Source organism: Neopsephotus bourkii, unplaced genomic scaffold (genome assembly GCF_033783945.1).
Source record: "Neopsephotus bourkii isolate Nb327-2 ecotype Australia unplaced genomic scaffold, CSIRO-AGI_Nbou_v1 NB_1655, whole genome shotgun sequence".
NCBI lineage: Eukaryota > Metazoa > Chordata > Aves > Psittaciformes > Psittacidae > Neopsephotus > Neopsephotus bourkii.
The window spans coordinates 2,085,201-2,099,403 of NW_026902129.1; the positions used below are offsets into that span (position 1 = coordinate 2,085,201).

Genomic DNA, 14,203 nt, shown 5'->3' on the forward strand with positions numbered 1-14,203 from the left:
GTGAGCTGCTCTTTGACATATTTTACCCCCAAGCTTGTCAGAAAGCCTGTCTTTGGGAAAGTAAAGCCAGCAAACCTTCTAAAGCATTATCAGCACTGCAGGTTTGCAAGTTAAAAAGCCCAAGGTGCAATGATGTGTCTCACCTGAAGCTCATGATCAGAAGTTAATGGCAGGTGGTTTGTGTACAAAAGGGTGTCCCCTGAGCTTTCTGTTGCTCTCCAGATGAAGGATTTTTCTTGTTTGCCTTTAGTCTCTGTTGCTCTTTGGTTTATCCAGTTGCTTTGCAGTCTCTTTGGACCATGATTGTCTGTTTCTGTGTGTTTGAGCAGCATAATGAGGTACTGATTTTGCTTGGATGTTACAGTCGTATGAATGACTAGTGTCTTGTTCATCAGCTATAAATTCTGGGAAAACTGGCTAGCTTTCTTGTTGTGCTCTTGGACTATGTCACCAAGAAAGTATCTGATTTCTTCTATCACTATGGGTTTGGGCTACACTCAAAAGACCTGACTCTTCTTTTATTGCTTTTGTTCCTATTTCAGATCCTTAACCCTTAAAACTGCCTTGCACTTATCCCTTAGATTTCAAGCTTTTTCCCCCCCTTCTGAATGTTCTTTGTTGTTGTCAAAAGAAGAAATGTGATAATTTGGAAGGTTCACAGAAAGCATGTTTTGTGATTATTGTTCTTGTGATCTGTCCAATGTAAACTGCTTCAGAAAAACTCTGTTCCAGCAACTTTAATTCACTTTTGCAGAATACTGGATTTGCCGTTGGCTGAAGACAAGGGCTTTTCTTTTAATGGGTACTCTGAGAGGAATGCAGTTTAACCATTCTGTTTCTGTCCTGGCTTTTAGCTCTGCCTAATGGTGCCTGGGGGAGTCCTATGTGGTTAACTTAAGGCTAATCTTCTTTTGCCACTTTTTTATTGTGGATAAGGGGCAAATATGTTCCTTCCATTGCTTTTGAGTGTGGTGGCCCATGGTACTGTGCTACCGGGCAGTTTGAGGGTGCCTGCTCACCCCTTAAGGGCCAGTGGTACTTGGAAGCATGGCTTCAGTAGGGGAGCTGAAAACGCGAAGCTTGGCTTTCCATGGTGGGTAGAATGACACTACTTCACACCAGCTGGGAACCCAGCCTGGTTTTGTGTTTCTCTTCACTTTAGAGTCCTTTTACTGGGTGTTTACAAGGTTGCTGATGCCTGCAAAGGCAAGGCTAGGTTCCCACAGCTGACTTTCTCTCCCTGATCCTGGAGAACTGCTGAACAATCTGGGGTGTATGCCAACTTGATAGGAAAGACTTACCCTGAATCTCTGCCTCTTTGTTTGCTCTGTTGCTGTGGTCCCCTGGCAGCAATCATTCCAGGAATTAACTCTTCTAAAATAACACGACTTTTTCTTTCACTTTTTTTTCCCCTCTAATCCTTTAAGTTCTTTAACTCTTGCTAAATCAGAGCAGAGGTGGTCATGGTGAACTTTACCAAGTTTACCTCTTCAAACTCATCGCTCCAGTGAGTGGATTTCTGCTTTCCACCTCCTCCACTGGAAACTGCAGGGATCGTGCTCACTTAGCACTTCCACTGTGTGGCAGGACGCAGGCACTTCCATATGGACAAATGATGACTAGAGGGCTATGGCTAATAGTCGGGTACGTGTAACGATAGCACTGACTATAAGGCAGTAATGTCCTGTCTTTTAGTACAGCTTCTTAAATCTTGAAGGACGTAGGCTTAACCTCCCAGTGAAAAACAGGCAGAGGCATGTTGTTTAAGAGCAAACTTAGTCTCAAATGCAGTAGAGCCATGAACTGTGGTCTCTCCTACCATCCTTAGCTTTCTGCTGCCATCACTGGGAAAGTATCCGCCCTTGTCAACATGACAAGGTGGTGTAGCAATGGTGCTACAGTGAAGCTGTCCTATCTCCTTTATTAAAAGAACATGCATTTCTGCTTTGAAAAGAGTTTCCTGGAAGGTATGTAAAGAGGTGCAGCCATGTAATCTAATGGAGTTAAATCGTGACACTGTTCTGAGTTTGAATTAGATGACAGAAGCTTTGCCTAAAAAGCAATGACAATTTTGTTTGGTTGTATGGGAGCTAATGGCAATATAACAAAGAGCTCAAACCTTGAAAACCTTTCTAAAGGGTCAGGTTCTTGTTACTCTTTCTGATGCATCTGTTAACCTTCAGAAAGCTACGTGAGTGTTTAGAAGGAGAAGGTGCTCTATGTTAAATGCATCCTTTATCTGCTTAAGATAAAGAATGGATTTTTGGCAAGAGTTGCAGAGCAGAAGAGAGTTCTGCAATCTGAAATAGAGGATTCGTGTTTCCTGATCTTTGCAAAAAGCAGAAGAGTTGATTTCTTTTTTTTCTTTTAAGACTTAATGCATGTGGTGTAGGTCCCTTTCAAGAAGTGCTTGAAGAAACTAAATCTCTATTTGTGGATTGTGGTGACGCAAAGAAATTCCTTAAAGCAAAATTTAATATCTTGTGGAAAAAGCGAGAGCTGGTTTTTAAATGCATTTCTAAACATAGTATTTTTCTTCTTGTTTTCTTTAGAAAACAGATTCTGATTTGGATGATGTGACTTGATGCAGTCTTTTTCTGTTCTTTATTGTTGTGTTATTAAAACCTTTTGGTGCATGTAATTAATCTAGTTCAAGATTAATAATGGAATCTTACTGACTTGAAAATCCTGGAGCACAGGTTGACATTTAAGTTTTCTTCATTGATTGTATAGTAATATATGAATAATTAACCCTCAGTTTTTACTCACATGTGGATTCCATATGTCCATTGATTTTAATTCGTGTTTTTTTATGGTCTGTGATGTATCAGATATTCCTTTTATGTAGTATAGGCTTTAGTATTTCCATCAGTAAAAAGCACTGATCAAGGTTCTGCTCCTGTTGCACAGATAACTGACTCCCAGTTCTGTTTGGTACTCAAATATATCTTATGCTAAACTGTGTTTAACAAATATATCTGTTTGTTTCACTGAAATGTTCAGAGTATCTGCTTGATTTGTGATATAGTCTTCTGCCATTAGTGTCCTTGGTGGGATATTGTTGTGAGTAAAGGTCACTTTTGTGGAATAAAGATGCTCTGGGCTACAAAATGTAAGAGGGAAGTTATGGACCATACCCAGACAGTCAATACCTAGAGATCAAGACAGCTTTCTTGTTCACATGCATAATGTGGTACTGCTACAAATAAAGAGCCATTAGGTGAAAACTTACGAGTGCCTGAAGTTGCTGGAGTGCCTGAGGGGTAAGCTGGGTTCTTGCTGTGAATGTATAAAAACCTTGTGAATGACTGAATTAATACTTCAAAGCTAGTTCTCTTCCATTTTAATTAAGTAGCACTTAAGCAGCACTGGTACTTGACATTTAGGTCTTAGTTTGTAACAGCATCTGCTGTTAGCTTTGGGAGCTTCAGAAGTTCCGAGTACTCATCTTGTTACTTTTGGCCTGATTTAGAGAGAGAGAGAGATATATTCCCCCACAAAAATAGATATAAAAATGCACATGTGCACACACATACATTTATATGTATTTTTATTTCTGTATTTATATATGTTTCCTACATGTTTATTTTGGTATCTCTAAATATCATCCTTGCTCTAACTGGCCATCCAGAATTATCAGTTACTTGTAGAAAAACATGGAGCTGGGTCTGTGGCCCCATCATTCCCTGTCCACGTGGCTAGAAACCCCCTGTAAGCAGGCCCCACTGTTGCTTGTTCTGTCTCCATTTATGCCAGGTATGTAAGCATAAGCCTCACGTTAAGCATGTTTAAGAGATCTTGTTGATTACAATGGGAGTACTCCTACAGCTTATAGCTGTGCAAATGTTTACATACCTGGCTCGGTCTGGGCCTATGTAAAGATCTGTCTCTTTTTCCCTTCGAAGCCTTTTCTGTCTGCTGCTTTGAAATTTCCCATGCTTCATGCTTTCCCCTAGCTGGAGGGAGTCTGCCCAGGTCCTTACTAGGAGAAGTCCCAAGGTTTGAAGACAGCAGCTTGCTGGGGGTTTAAGGACTGGCTAAAACAACAAGCCATGCCTCAATAAATGAGCGCAGGCTGATAATAAGGTTCACGTTACTGGAGTTTTCACTAGTCTGAAGTCTGCCAAGGTGTTCCAAACTTGTTCTTTGTCGTTTGTTTCCCTGCTGTCCTGGACAACAGCCTCACATCATTACTTAGACAGTAACTGTTATCCTACATACCTTAAAAAGAAGAAACAAACTTTGTCTGCATGTATTGCTGTGGTTCACAGGGAAGACTGCATGTTGGGGCCTTGTGTCTGGACAGCCCTACTCTCCATGTTGCTGCATGTGTGTGAAAACAAATATATATATATTTATATATAATGTATGTGTGCATGCAAACAAAGATACCACCTTTTCAAATAGATTTTCCTTCCAGAAGGTAAAATAACAGGAAGACCATCGCAAGAAATAACTCATTGGTTGTTCCATGAGGTGAATGTGCTTATGTTGGTGAAAAATAAGGCTGGTTTTCAGTCCTTCACTTTCTCTGTTTGCTTGATGATTACATTGTTGCTCTGTAGAATTAAAAAATAACCTATGAAAGGAGTCTTTTCCGGACTCAAAAGATTTATGCTCTGGTTTGTTGATGTTTTGCAATAGCACTTATGTCAGTCCTGCTCTTAAACCGAGTGTGGTAATGAGGCTTTAATATATTTTAAAGGGAATTTTGCTAGCTTAGATTTTTTTTTTAAGTAGTACATATGTAATAGTTGTACAGGTTTAAAAACCAACCTGCTGTTTATGTGCTGTAATAGAATATACAGTCAATGTTTACTTTCTATCAGCAAATTCCGTGTGCAACAGACCTTTATAGAACCAAGCCTAATTTTAATGACTGTGAAATTGCCCATGTCTATGATGAAGGCCCTGATTTTGCTAAGCAATTGGACATACGCTCCCTTTCACCAAAAGGCTCTTTAGTACTTGTCAGGGCTGAAATGCTGGAGTGTACAGTTGGTTATTTTATGCCCCAGAATTAATGGGATGTGGAAGTGGCAGGCATATCCATGTTTCCAGAGTGCCTCTTGAAATACAGTGTTAAGAATACGTCTATTCTGGAAATGCTGGTCATCGTGGTCTGTGATGTGATGGAAAGAAGGTCCTGAGGGAGCTGCCAGATCAGAGCACGCAGCCACAGTGGGCAGTCAGGCCTCCCAAAGTGCCGTGGTTACTGTTAAAATGTTTATGGCTTTACCTTGTGCTTAATTAGTGTGCATGTGGTGTTTGTGGGCTTCTCCAAACCCACAGAGCACTACTGAGGTTCAGTAGCAATGCATTTGCTTAAACAATTTATATCACTGTCGGCTGTCCTAATGGACAGTTTTACCCCTTCTGCTGTATGCAGGAACTACTTTGTGCTAGGAATTTAGCCATGTCTTGTCTCATCTTATTGTATTTGTAAAATTACATTGGGTTCATGGATAAAGGAATATTCGTAGGCATTTCTTTAGAGCAATTCTTACATTTGCAATGGGAGATGGGCACCCTGAGTTTAGTGGTAGGAGATTGCTGTGGAGGAGCTACCTTTGAAGCATTACAAATGCTTCTAACACTTAAGTGTGAGCCAGCTTCACTGGGAGCTTTGAATAGTGCTAAGGCTTAGAATAAGCCTGGGGCTGTGCACAGATAGAGCTGAGAACTGCAAGTCAGCAGGAACATTGCATTGGTGAACCTGCAGTGACAGCCTTAGCCTCTCTTGAGGGCTGTCACCAATCCTGTTGGTAGACAGCAACAGCAGGATGTGACAGGTCTGAGTTAAAAGTGATATTGCAGCTGTGCTACAGGTGTCTTATGTGACCTTAAGTAAAGCTTCTGAGTCGTTCTGTGACTAGAGTCTGTATTACTATAAGCAAGAAAAATAGTATCTCCTGTATCTCTTCTGTTTATATGGTGAGTGATTTGGGATGGAACGCTCTCACAATACCACTGTGCAGCACATAACACAGGGGAGTCTTAAGCAACTAATATAAATAAGAGATGTTCTTCTTCCAGCTCAAGGGATAAAAGAATGTTTAGAAATCTAGCTTGTTTAAATGAAGCTAAACAGATTGGATTTGGTATGATAACTATTGGTGTTGCAACTGTCACTATTGCTGCTCAAGCACAGTCTTTTATCTGTGTGGAAAGATATGAAAATAAAGGGTTATTCAGAGTATTATAAAAGCCTGAGGCTGCTCTTTCAGTATGCTTCTTGTAAACCAGCAGCCGTAGTCGTTGCCAGTCTTTGGCCTTCTTGCCCCTTGCATCTGCTAAGGGACAAAGCTTGCTGAGGAGCTGAGCCCACTTACAGTAGATCAGACATCCCAGGAATCCTTGGCACCTCCCTTCCCTTCCTGTCTTTGGCTTGCTCCCTGTTAACATTTCTTTCTATTGAGAAAAGGAACAACAATATTGTTTTATGAACTGTTATCAGACATGTAAAAGTACTTTAAAATATGGTTTATTTTTCCTGAGCCTGTATTTATCATATAAGTGCATTTAGTTTCTTTATCATAATGCCTTTTAAAAACAAAAGATGTCATTATAACAAAACATGACTTAGATACATTCTATTCAAAACCTGATTATAAAATCGTAGAATGGTTTGGCTTAGAAGGGACTGTTAAAGGTCATCTAGTCCAACTCCCTTGCAATGAGCAGGGACATCTTCAACTGGATCAGGTCACTCAAAGCCCCATCAAACCTGACCTTTGCTTGCACGGATGGAGCATCTAACACCTCTCTGGGCAACTCATTCCAGAGTTTCATTGTTCTCATTGCAAGTATTTAATTTTTTTTTTCCCTTATACCTAGTCTGAATTTCCCCACCTTTGGTCTAAAACCATCACCCCTTGTCCTATTACTATAGGGCCTACTAAAAAGTCTGTCCCTATCTTTCTTATAAGCTCCCATGGAGGCCTTCTTTTACGATCTAATGAAGGAAGGATGAGGCATATCCTCAGACACATTACAATAGAAAAGCCTAAAATTGATGGCTAATCTTTTATTTTTACTGACCCTAAGGAGATATAAAAGCAAGTAACTATTTCTCCCAGATGGAAATTTATACTTGAAGCCATATTGCAAAGTTTGTTTTCCATAAGGTTTCAGTTTGAGGAATAAAGACTTTGCAAGAGATTCTCAGAGTTAACTTATGGTTAAGAAGGATGAATGAAGAAAAGGATATCAATATATAAATTCTAAATTCTTGCATCTCACAACTTTAATCCTTTGTCATGATTCTGTGGAAATGGCTCGTGCCAGAATGTGAGTTTCCCCCATTTTGATGAATATTTATTCAAAGGTTCTCTCAAAGGGAACCTAGCATTCAGATCTGAAGGTGTTTTTGAAATACCCATTCCCTGAGCGTTTCAAGAATGCTTCAGTTCTTGCTGTAGGTGATTGCCAAGTATTCACCTTGTGTTAATGAGCATCTTCAAGGCAAGTTCAGCTGCTGCTGGGACAATACAGACACTGATGTGACTTTACTAACTTTTCCGCAGGTTTACCGCAAGCCCCCTCAAAATCCCAAATACCAAAACAACACCCATACCTAACTCCAAAAAGCTATAGGGAGCTTTAAATGAAAAAAGAAAAAAGTTTGATATGCAGACTGTTTCTGTGGGAAGTTCTTACAGTGAAGATCATCTCTGGTGGAAAAGAGAGCATGAGTTCTGTTTTCATCAAATCTGGAATTTTAACCTTTTCCTGAAAAGTGGAAGCCCACCACATATATTTATTGGTTTATTAGTAACAGGCTAAGTATTCTCAGAACTAGAAATGACGTTATCTGACCTGAAGGAACATAAACTGGATTTTTTTTAAGAAAGGTATTGTCTTCTATCACTTCAAACCTATTGTCATTAAATCAGTGTTTAAGAGTTGTGTTCACTACATTTAAAAATATACATGTATGCACAGTTGTACCTAATCACTAAGCATATAAAATGTGCCAAACAGTAGTATTTTAATGCTCATGTCATAACATGGGGAACGTGGCTGCTACCCTCTGTATCCAGATCCAGACTGCATGCAATGGTTCCGTGTGCTGTGAGTGTTGTTAGGAGAGCTACCAGCACGATCTCACTGGTAGTTTGTTGTTGCTGTTCTGCTGGCTTCTGCTCTTGTAAATACTGTGTTCATGTGTGTTAGTGGGGCTCAAGCCCTTCTAGAGCTGTGGAAATGCAGAGTTCCTGAGAATGTAAGCCCTGCCTGGGATGAATAGGTGAACCTAGGATGTGAACTTCAAAATGACTTCTACCCATCATGTGTTGTTGGTGACTTGGTGATGCAGCAGCAAGCTCTTTTGGATTTCGTGTATAATGGGTTCGTGTGTTTCTCTTCTAAGAATAAAAATTGAGGAAGTAATGCTTGCACAACTCTATGATGCATGGGTAAAACATTAAAGAAATGTTGTACATGAAATTAAATTTACACTTCAAAGATGTCCAAGCACGCTAAGATAAGGAAGACAAAGCCAAGGCCCAAATGATGCCTTTATTTGTACCTTAACCTGATACATTTGTGCCTTTACACTGTCTATAAATATCTGTTTCGCAGGCCACTGATTGTGCTTTTGATATCACAGATTTGGGAATGTGAACAAGTGAGGAGAAAACCCTGTTTCTAAGCCACTAAAATGTAAGAATACTTCCCAAATATTAAGAAGGGAAAGATAGGTTATACTTTTAGGAACTCAACTATATGTGTGAGGATGGGCTTGTACAAGAAAATCAATGGGAAAGCAAGGATTTTGAACCTGTAAGCCCAGCTTCAGCTGGTGGTATGGTATCAGTTTTTAGGATAATGTGAGGTTTGCACTATTTGTGAAAGGGAAGGTGCTTCAGGACTTACAGCTCCTTCTGTTAAGTCTGGTAAAACGCAAGGGTAACAAGGGCTTGGTTGTGCCTCTGTATATGTGCATCTGTGGAAATCTTGGGGTGTATATGCTGCAGAAGCTGTAATGCATAAACTGTGCCCAGGGTAAGTGCCAAAGCAACATATGTGAGTTGAAATTGAGAAAAGGAAAAAGGTAGGCTCCATCAAGTAGTACTGGTAAGTATTAACTTATAGTGCCTCATTATTGTGTCTTGTTTTGTTATCCTATCTGATGTTAACCTTTTTACCTAGCCTGTTTTCAGACCCATAGCCTGTAAAATAGGCAGGTAGCAGCTGTCCTAATGCCACCTTGTTACCTAATGCATACCATGGTGAGCTTCTTAAAGAGCATCCTTAGATGCCACCATAAGGAAAACAACAGTAAGAGGAAACTTCTAGGGGATGCTGTTAATGCATTTGTATTCTTAACGTGTATTCTGTAAAGGTTAGTGGCTGAGGACGCTTGGAGTGTCTGTGTAAAAATGAGACATTGCACACGTGCAAGTGAGTCCCTCTCTGACATGTTAGGGAATTGCAGTGCTGAGGATTGGAATGACCCTCTTCATGCTTAACTAACTGTGCTACTTCTATATGTGGCTGAGTCTTGGACTAAACCTTCAAAGTTAACTTTGTCTATCCTATCCTAGTTAGTGATGTGCTGACAGTGGTGAAACTGCAGGGAAGCCAAGTACCTCAGGTACTTCACTGGTACCTTTGTACAAGATAATAGACAGCTTAATTTAAGATATTGCATACTTTTTTTTTTTAAAGTAACTATGTCAAAGTTGAGTTAGAGCTAGATCATATAAAATCTATGGAAAGTCTTGTGGAGGTAGTAAATGTTTGGAAAGCCTATCTTATGGGAAGGGACTGTAAGAGATTGGCTTGTTTAGTTTAGCAAAATAGAGTTGAGAGGGGATTTGACAGCACTCTATAAATACATCCAGGGCTAAATGCCAGAGAGGGGAAAAAACTATTTAAACCCAAGAGCAATATTTGCATAAGAACAAGTGGGCATAAACTTGGCCCTGAATAGGCTTAAACTGGAAATCAGACGGTTTCTACCCCTCACTGTAGTGAGATTGTGAAAATGCCTTCCACTAGGAGCAACTTGGGCACAAAATACTTGTTGTGGGCAATGAGATGGATTATGGTACATAGTTGCCTGTGTGTACAGAGCCCCAGGCTTCATGGGTGCACAGCTTTGTTCTGGCCCTGTATTCCTAATTGCCTGCATTGGTACAGTGGTGATGGGCATGTCCTGTCACTGATGGTGGCCTTCTGCCATGAAAACTACTTTCTCCTTCTGAAAGTTAAAGTAGAGGTGTTAAATTACAGCTGTATTAATAATGTCCTGTAACGGTCTGGGGAAGTTTCTAACACCCCTTGTGCCTGTACATGTAACTGTGGTTGACAGAACGCCTGCTGGTACCTCTGGGGCTTTCATATTAATACGGTTCCTCTTGTAAGGAAGAAATGCAGGATTAGGCTTTTAATTGTGTAACCCAAAGGAGGAAAAATAGCTTCCCTGACTGGAAATGGCAGCAGTATCTCAAAAAGATGGTACAGAGAAGGACTTTTTCATAATTCTAAGTGATTTTTTCTTTTGCTGCTAAAAATTCGTCTGACCTTTAAATTTGATGCTTATGATCAAAACATTTCCTTCTGTACTGCAGTTAGACTAGCTCTATGGTATACATTGAACAGGTAAAAGAACTGGAGTGCAGAGGATTTGGGGATGTGCGGGCTAGCACAGTGATGCCACGACACTGATCTGGTTTTCTACCACATGGTCTGCCTATTGAACCATCCATCCATGCTGAATGACAGCACCCATGAAACTTTACGGTGTTTCTGTTTTCACCTGCTATTTTCTGTTCTTTCTCTCTGAATCTTTGGCCTTTTGAGCTGAAACTTTCCAGGCTTGCTTCTTTATTTATCAGGGATATTTTAGGAACCCCTCTCCTCCCTAAAGCTTAAAAAGTAAGTACATGCAAACTTGGTGGTGGACCTCTCTGTTGCAGAAAGAGCTGAGGAGAAAAAGCTGAAGCAGGCACAGAAATAGCTTCCTGGGAAGCAGATTGACATGTAGTACTTTGGTAGCTTTGATTTGAGTCAGCTGTAACTTGCTGAAATTTGTACTCTGTGTACAAAGGTACTTTCTGTACTGAGAGTTAAACTGGCAAAATGCATAGTTTCGGACAACCTGAAAGATTGTAGTGGTACCCAGTCAGCAGTGTGTCAATTATATTAATTTTCCCCCTGTTTTGATTGCTTTTCCTTGCACCTTACATATTCCTTCAGTGTAGGATGGGAAATGTGCCTTGCCTTAGCATTGTCTGTAGCTTGCTACTGTTCTGTGCCATCAATGAACTGCAGTGAGGAAAAGGTAGTGTGTGTGACACTTCTGCTCACGCTCTGGAAAACACTGCCCTGAGAGAGTGAGAAATACCCAGATGTTTCTGGTGCTGACCTCCATCATTAACCTCACTTTTCATGCCTTCCTCCACAGCATGGTGTTAAGGAAAAGGGAAGCTGAAGCCAAGCATCACAGTCTTCACTGCTCCTTAGGAGACTGGGATGAAGGCTTTCTTATGTATAGAATTGTTTCCCAAAAGTTAGTTTTGGAAGGTTTTAGGACTTCACAGACTGGGCTGAATTCCAGTCATGTTTTAATTAAAGGAAGAGAATTAAGCGAGTTTCTTGCAATATGTTTTAAATGAAAAGTGTTATTTGGGAAATGCACAATCTTTCAAAGTCTTTGAAAAATGTTTTCTGATACTTTGTTTAAAACAAGACTTAAAAAAACCAAACACACCCCCCAGACTGTGGCATACACCTTTGAAATAACCAAAGCAATTAAATAAATCCAAGCAAGATGAAATTACATTTAGGAGGATGGGTGTCAACTAAATGTGGGAGTTAGTATTAACTGGGGTTTGGGGTGATTTGGGGTAAGAAAGTCTATTACTCGCCCCGCATCTACTGCTTGATGACTTCAGCTTCTTTCATTCAGAGCAAGCCATTTTCCTTCTTGAAATAATGTAAAAATACATCCATCCATGCATTTACATTACGGCTGTCACCATGCTTTCTTGGCAGCATCACATGAAGTCATTTTAGCTACACTGTATTTGGGTTGGGAGAGGGAGTTTGTTTGTTTACAATTTGAAGCGAAAACTATTTTGGCTTCTGCATTCTCTCTTTCCAGGAAAAAAGTGCCACAAACCCTTTAATTTCTTTCTGATGTTTAAAGACTTGGAAAGCTGCATCTTGGGAGGGTACAAACATATCTAATACCCCTTTTCATAGTGCCTGTGTCTGTTTCACAGCACATAAATCCTTACAGAATTCTGCTTCCAAGAATAATATTCTATTCATATATATATATAAAGAAAAAGAAATGAGATAAGTTGCAGATTAGCAGATGGCAGATACTTAGCAGCCTATGTGCACTATTTTTTTTAATGGGTTCAGTTCCAGGGGGGTAGCTGTCGTCATCCCCAAACCTGCCATAACAATTGCTGACAAAACTGAGTAGGGAATCTTTTCCCACCTACTTCGGGAAGTTGTTCCCAAAGTCAGGGATAAGGTAAGTTTTGGAGGGATAGTCTGGGGATGCCCACATCTTCCTGACTCGTGTTTTCCCTTTCTGTAAGTAAACAGAAGCCTGCAGTCTCCAGGGCTGTCAGTGTAGCACCCTTCACAAGCCTGAAAATTCGTCTGAAATAAGCTACTACGTAGGCACACCAAAATTTGCTATAAACGGGTCCTAAGTACATAATTACATGATAGACCCAAATGGCTCCAAAAGAGTTGCTCCAGGCTATTGTGTAAGCAATACTCCTTTGAGAAATGTATAAATACATGTAATTCAGTACATAATACACATGTTAAAAAACTAGCTAATTACATATTTTCCCAGGAGAACGAAAAGGCTCCAAAAGAGCTACTCCAGCCTCTCCAGTACACAATGTGTGTTTTATAACCTTTCATGAATCTCTTCCATTCTTTTTCCTTTGGGGGGGGGGGAACAGTAAGGAAATTAAATACAAAACACCTACTGTATATTTAATTTAGAGGACAAAACGCAATGTTGAAATAACATTAAGGGTGTGACGCAAACCAAGGAAAGCCAGGAAATTGAGTGTAAAGGCTGTTACTCCATCCTTAACTAACGTCACTTGTATAAGGTTTCAGGCCACTGTTCTGTAATGGCAGATTTTAAATCTCATCACTGAAAGCAGACTTGTGGCCTGTATGCACTTACAGGTACTTAGAGGGGCCGTACTGCTGGAATACCTGAGTGCTGCTCATGTACTTATTTATATGCCAGAATATACAATATATACATGTTTTTAGGAATATACACATGCTTTTTTTTTTTTTTACCATTTTTTGTCTTTCCTAGTGCTGAAATTACCATGGCTTTTTCATTTGCCTTAAGAATAGGTTCACATGTATCGCATGATGAAGGGAAAGGAAGGAGCAAATTTTGCTTTTAGCTCTGGTGATGGTGGGATGTGTGGCTGCTCTGGGGCGTTTTAGGGGGAGCAGGGGAGATCTACCCTGAAGTCTGGATCTGTAGGGGAAATCCTGCTGCCCAGACTTGCTGTGCAGGTGCTGAACTGCATGCTGCCTTGGCAAATAGGCAGTCTGATGGTCTGATGTGTTCATAGCAACCTGTGTTACTAAGCAGATTATAGTGTTTTTCCTTGCGTTTTCCATTTGATGGAAATGTAAGTTGCGCCCTCTCTTTTGCATCATTCCCTGAAAACAAACAAAATGGTGCATACCCTTCATATTATCAGAAGGGCACAGCACATGCAGGTATGTTTCATTCAATTGTATATTAATTTTTCCATGGAGCCCAACAGAATATGCTGCCATTTACTTCATCTATGATGGGTTTTGTGTATGCTGCTTGTAAAAATCGTACTGTGGGATAGCTATGTTTATCCCAAATGCTGGCCCAGGCAGAACACCAGGGATACAGAAAGCAGATAACACTTCTGTTCTTATTAGATAGGTACGATAACACTTCTGTTCTTATTAGATAGATAAAGTCTCTTCACTGGAGTGAAACCCAAAACCCCAAAGTCTTTCAAAACTTTTCTTCCTTCCCATCTCCTCTCCCCAAGAACTAAGACAGTTTTCCTGATGTAGATGTACCAAGGATGTGAGGTATTCACCTGCGATGCAAGAGACTTGGTGAGTGTTTGATTAGCAAAGCAGAAAGGTCCCCATAGGAGAAACCCAGAAAGCCTCACCTGAGCATAGGTAGGAGACCAGAGTAACTACC

At 40.3% G+C, this 14,203-nt stretch overlaps 1 long non-coding RNA gene across 2 annotated transcripts; it reads left to right on the forward strand.

Annotated features, from left to right (window-relative positions):
• Positions 1–252: 252 nt before the first annotated feature.
• Positions 253–11,599, forward strand: LOC133223843 (uncharacterized). Of its 2 annotated transcripts, XR_009728705.1 has the most exons (4): positions 253–338; positions 3,641–3,756; positions 8,584–8,664; positions 11,414–11,599. It is a non-coding gene; the product is annotated as an uncharacterized LOC133223843 (long non-coding RNA). The 2 variants fall into 2 exon arrangements; XR_009728704.1 differs by lacking the exon at positions 3,641–3,756.
• The last annotated feature ends 2,604 nt before the right edge of the window (positions 11,600–14,203 follow it).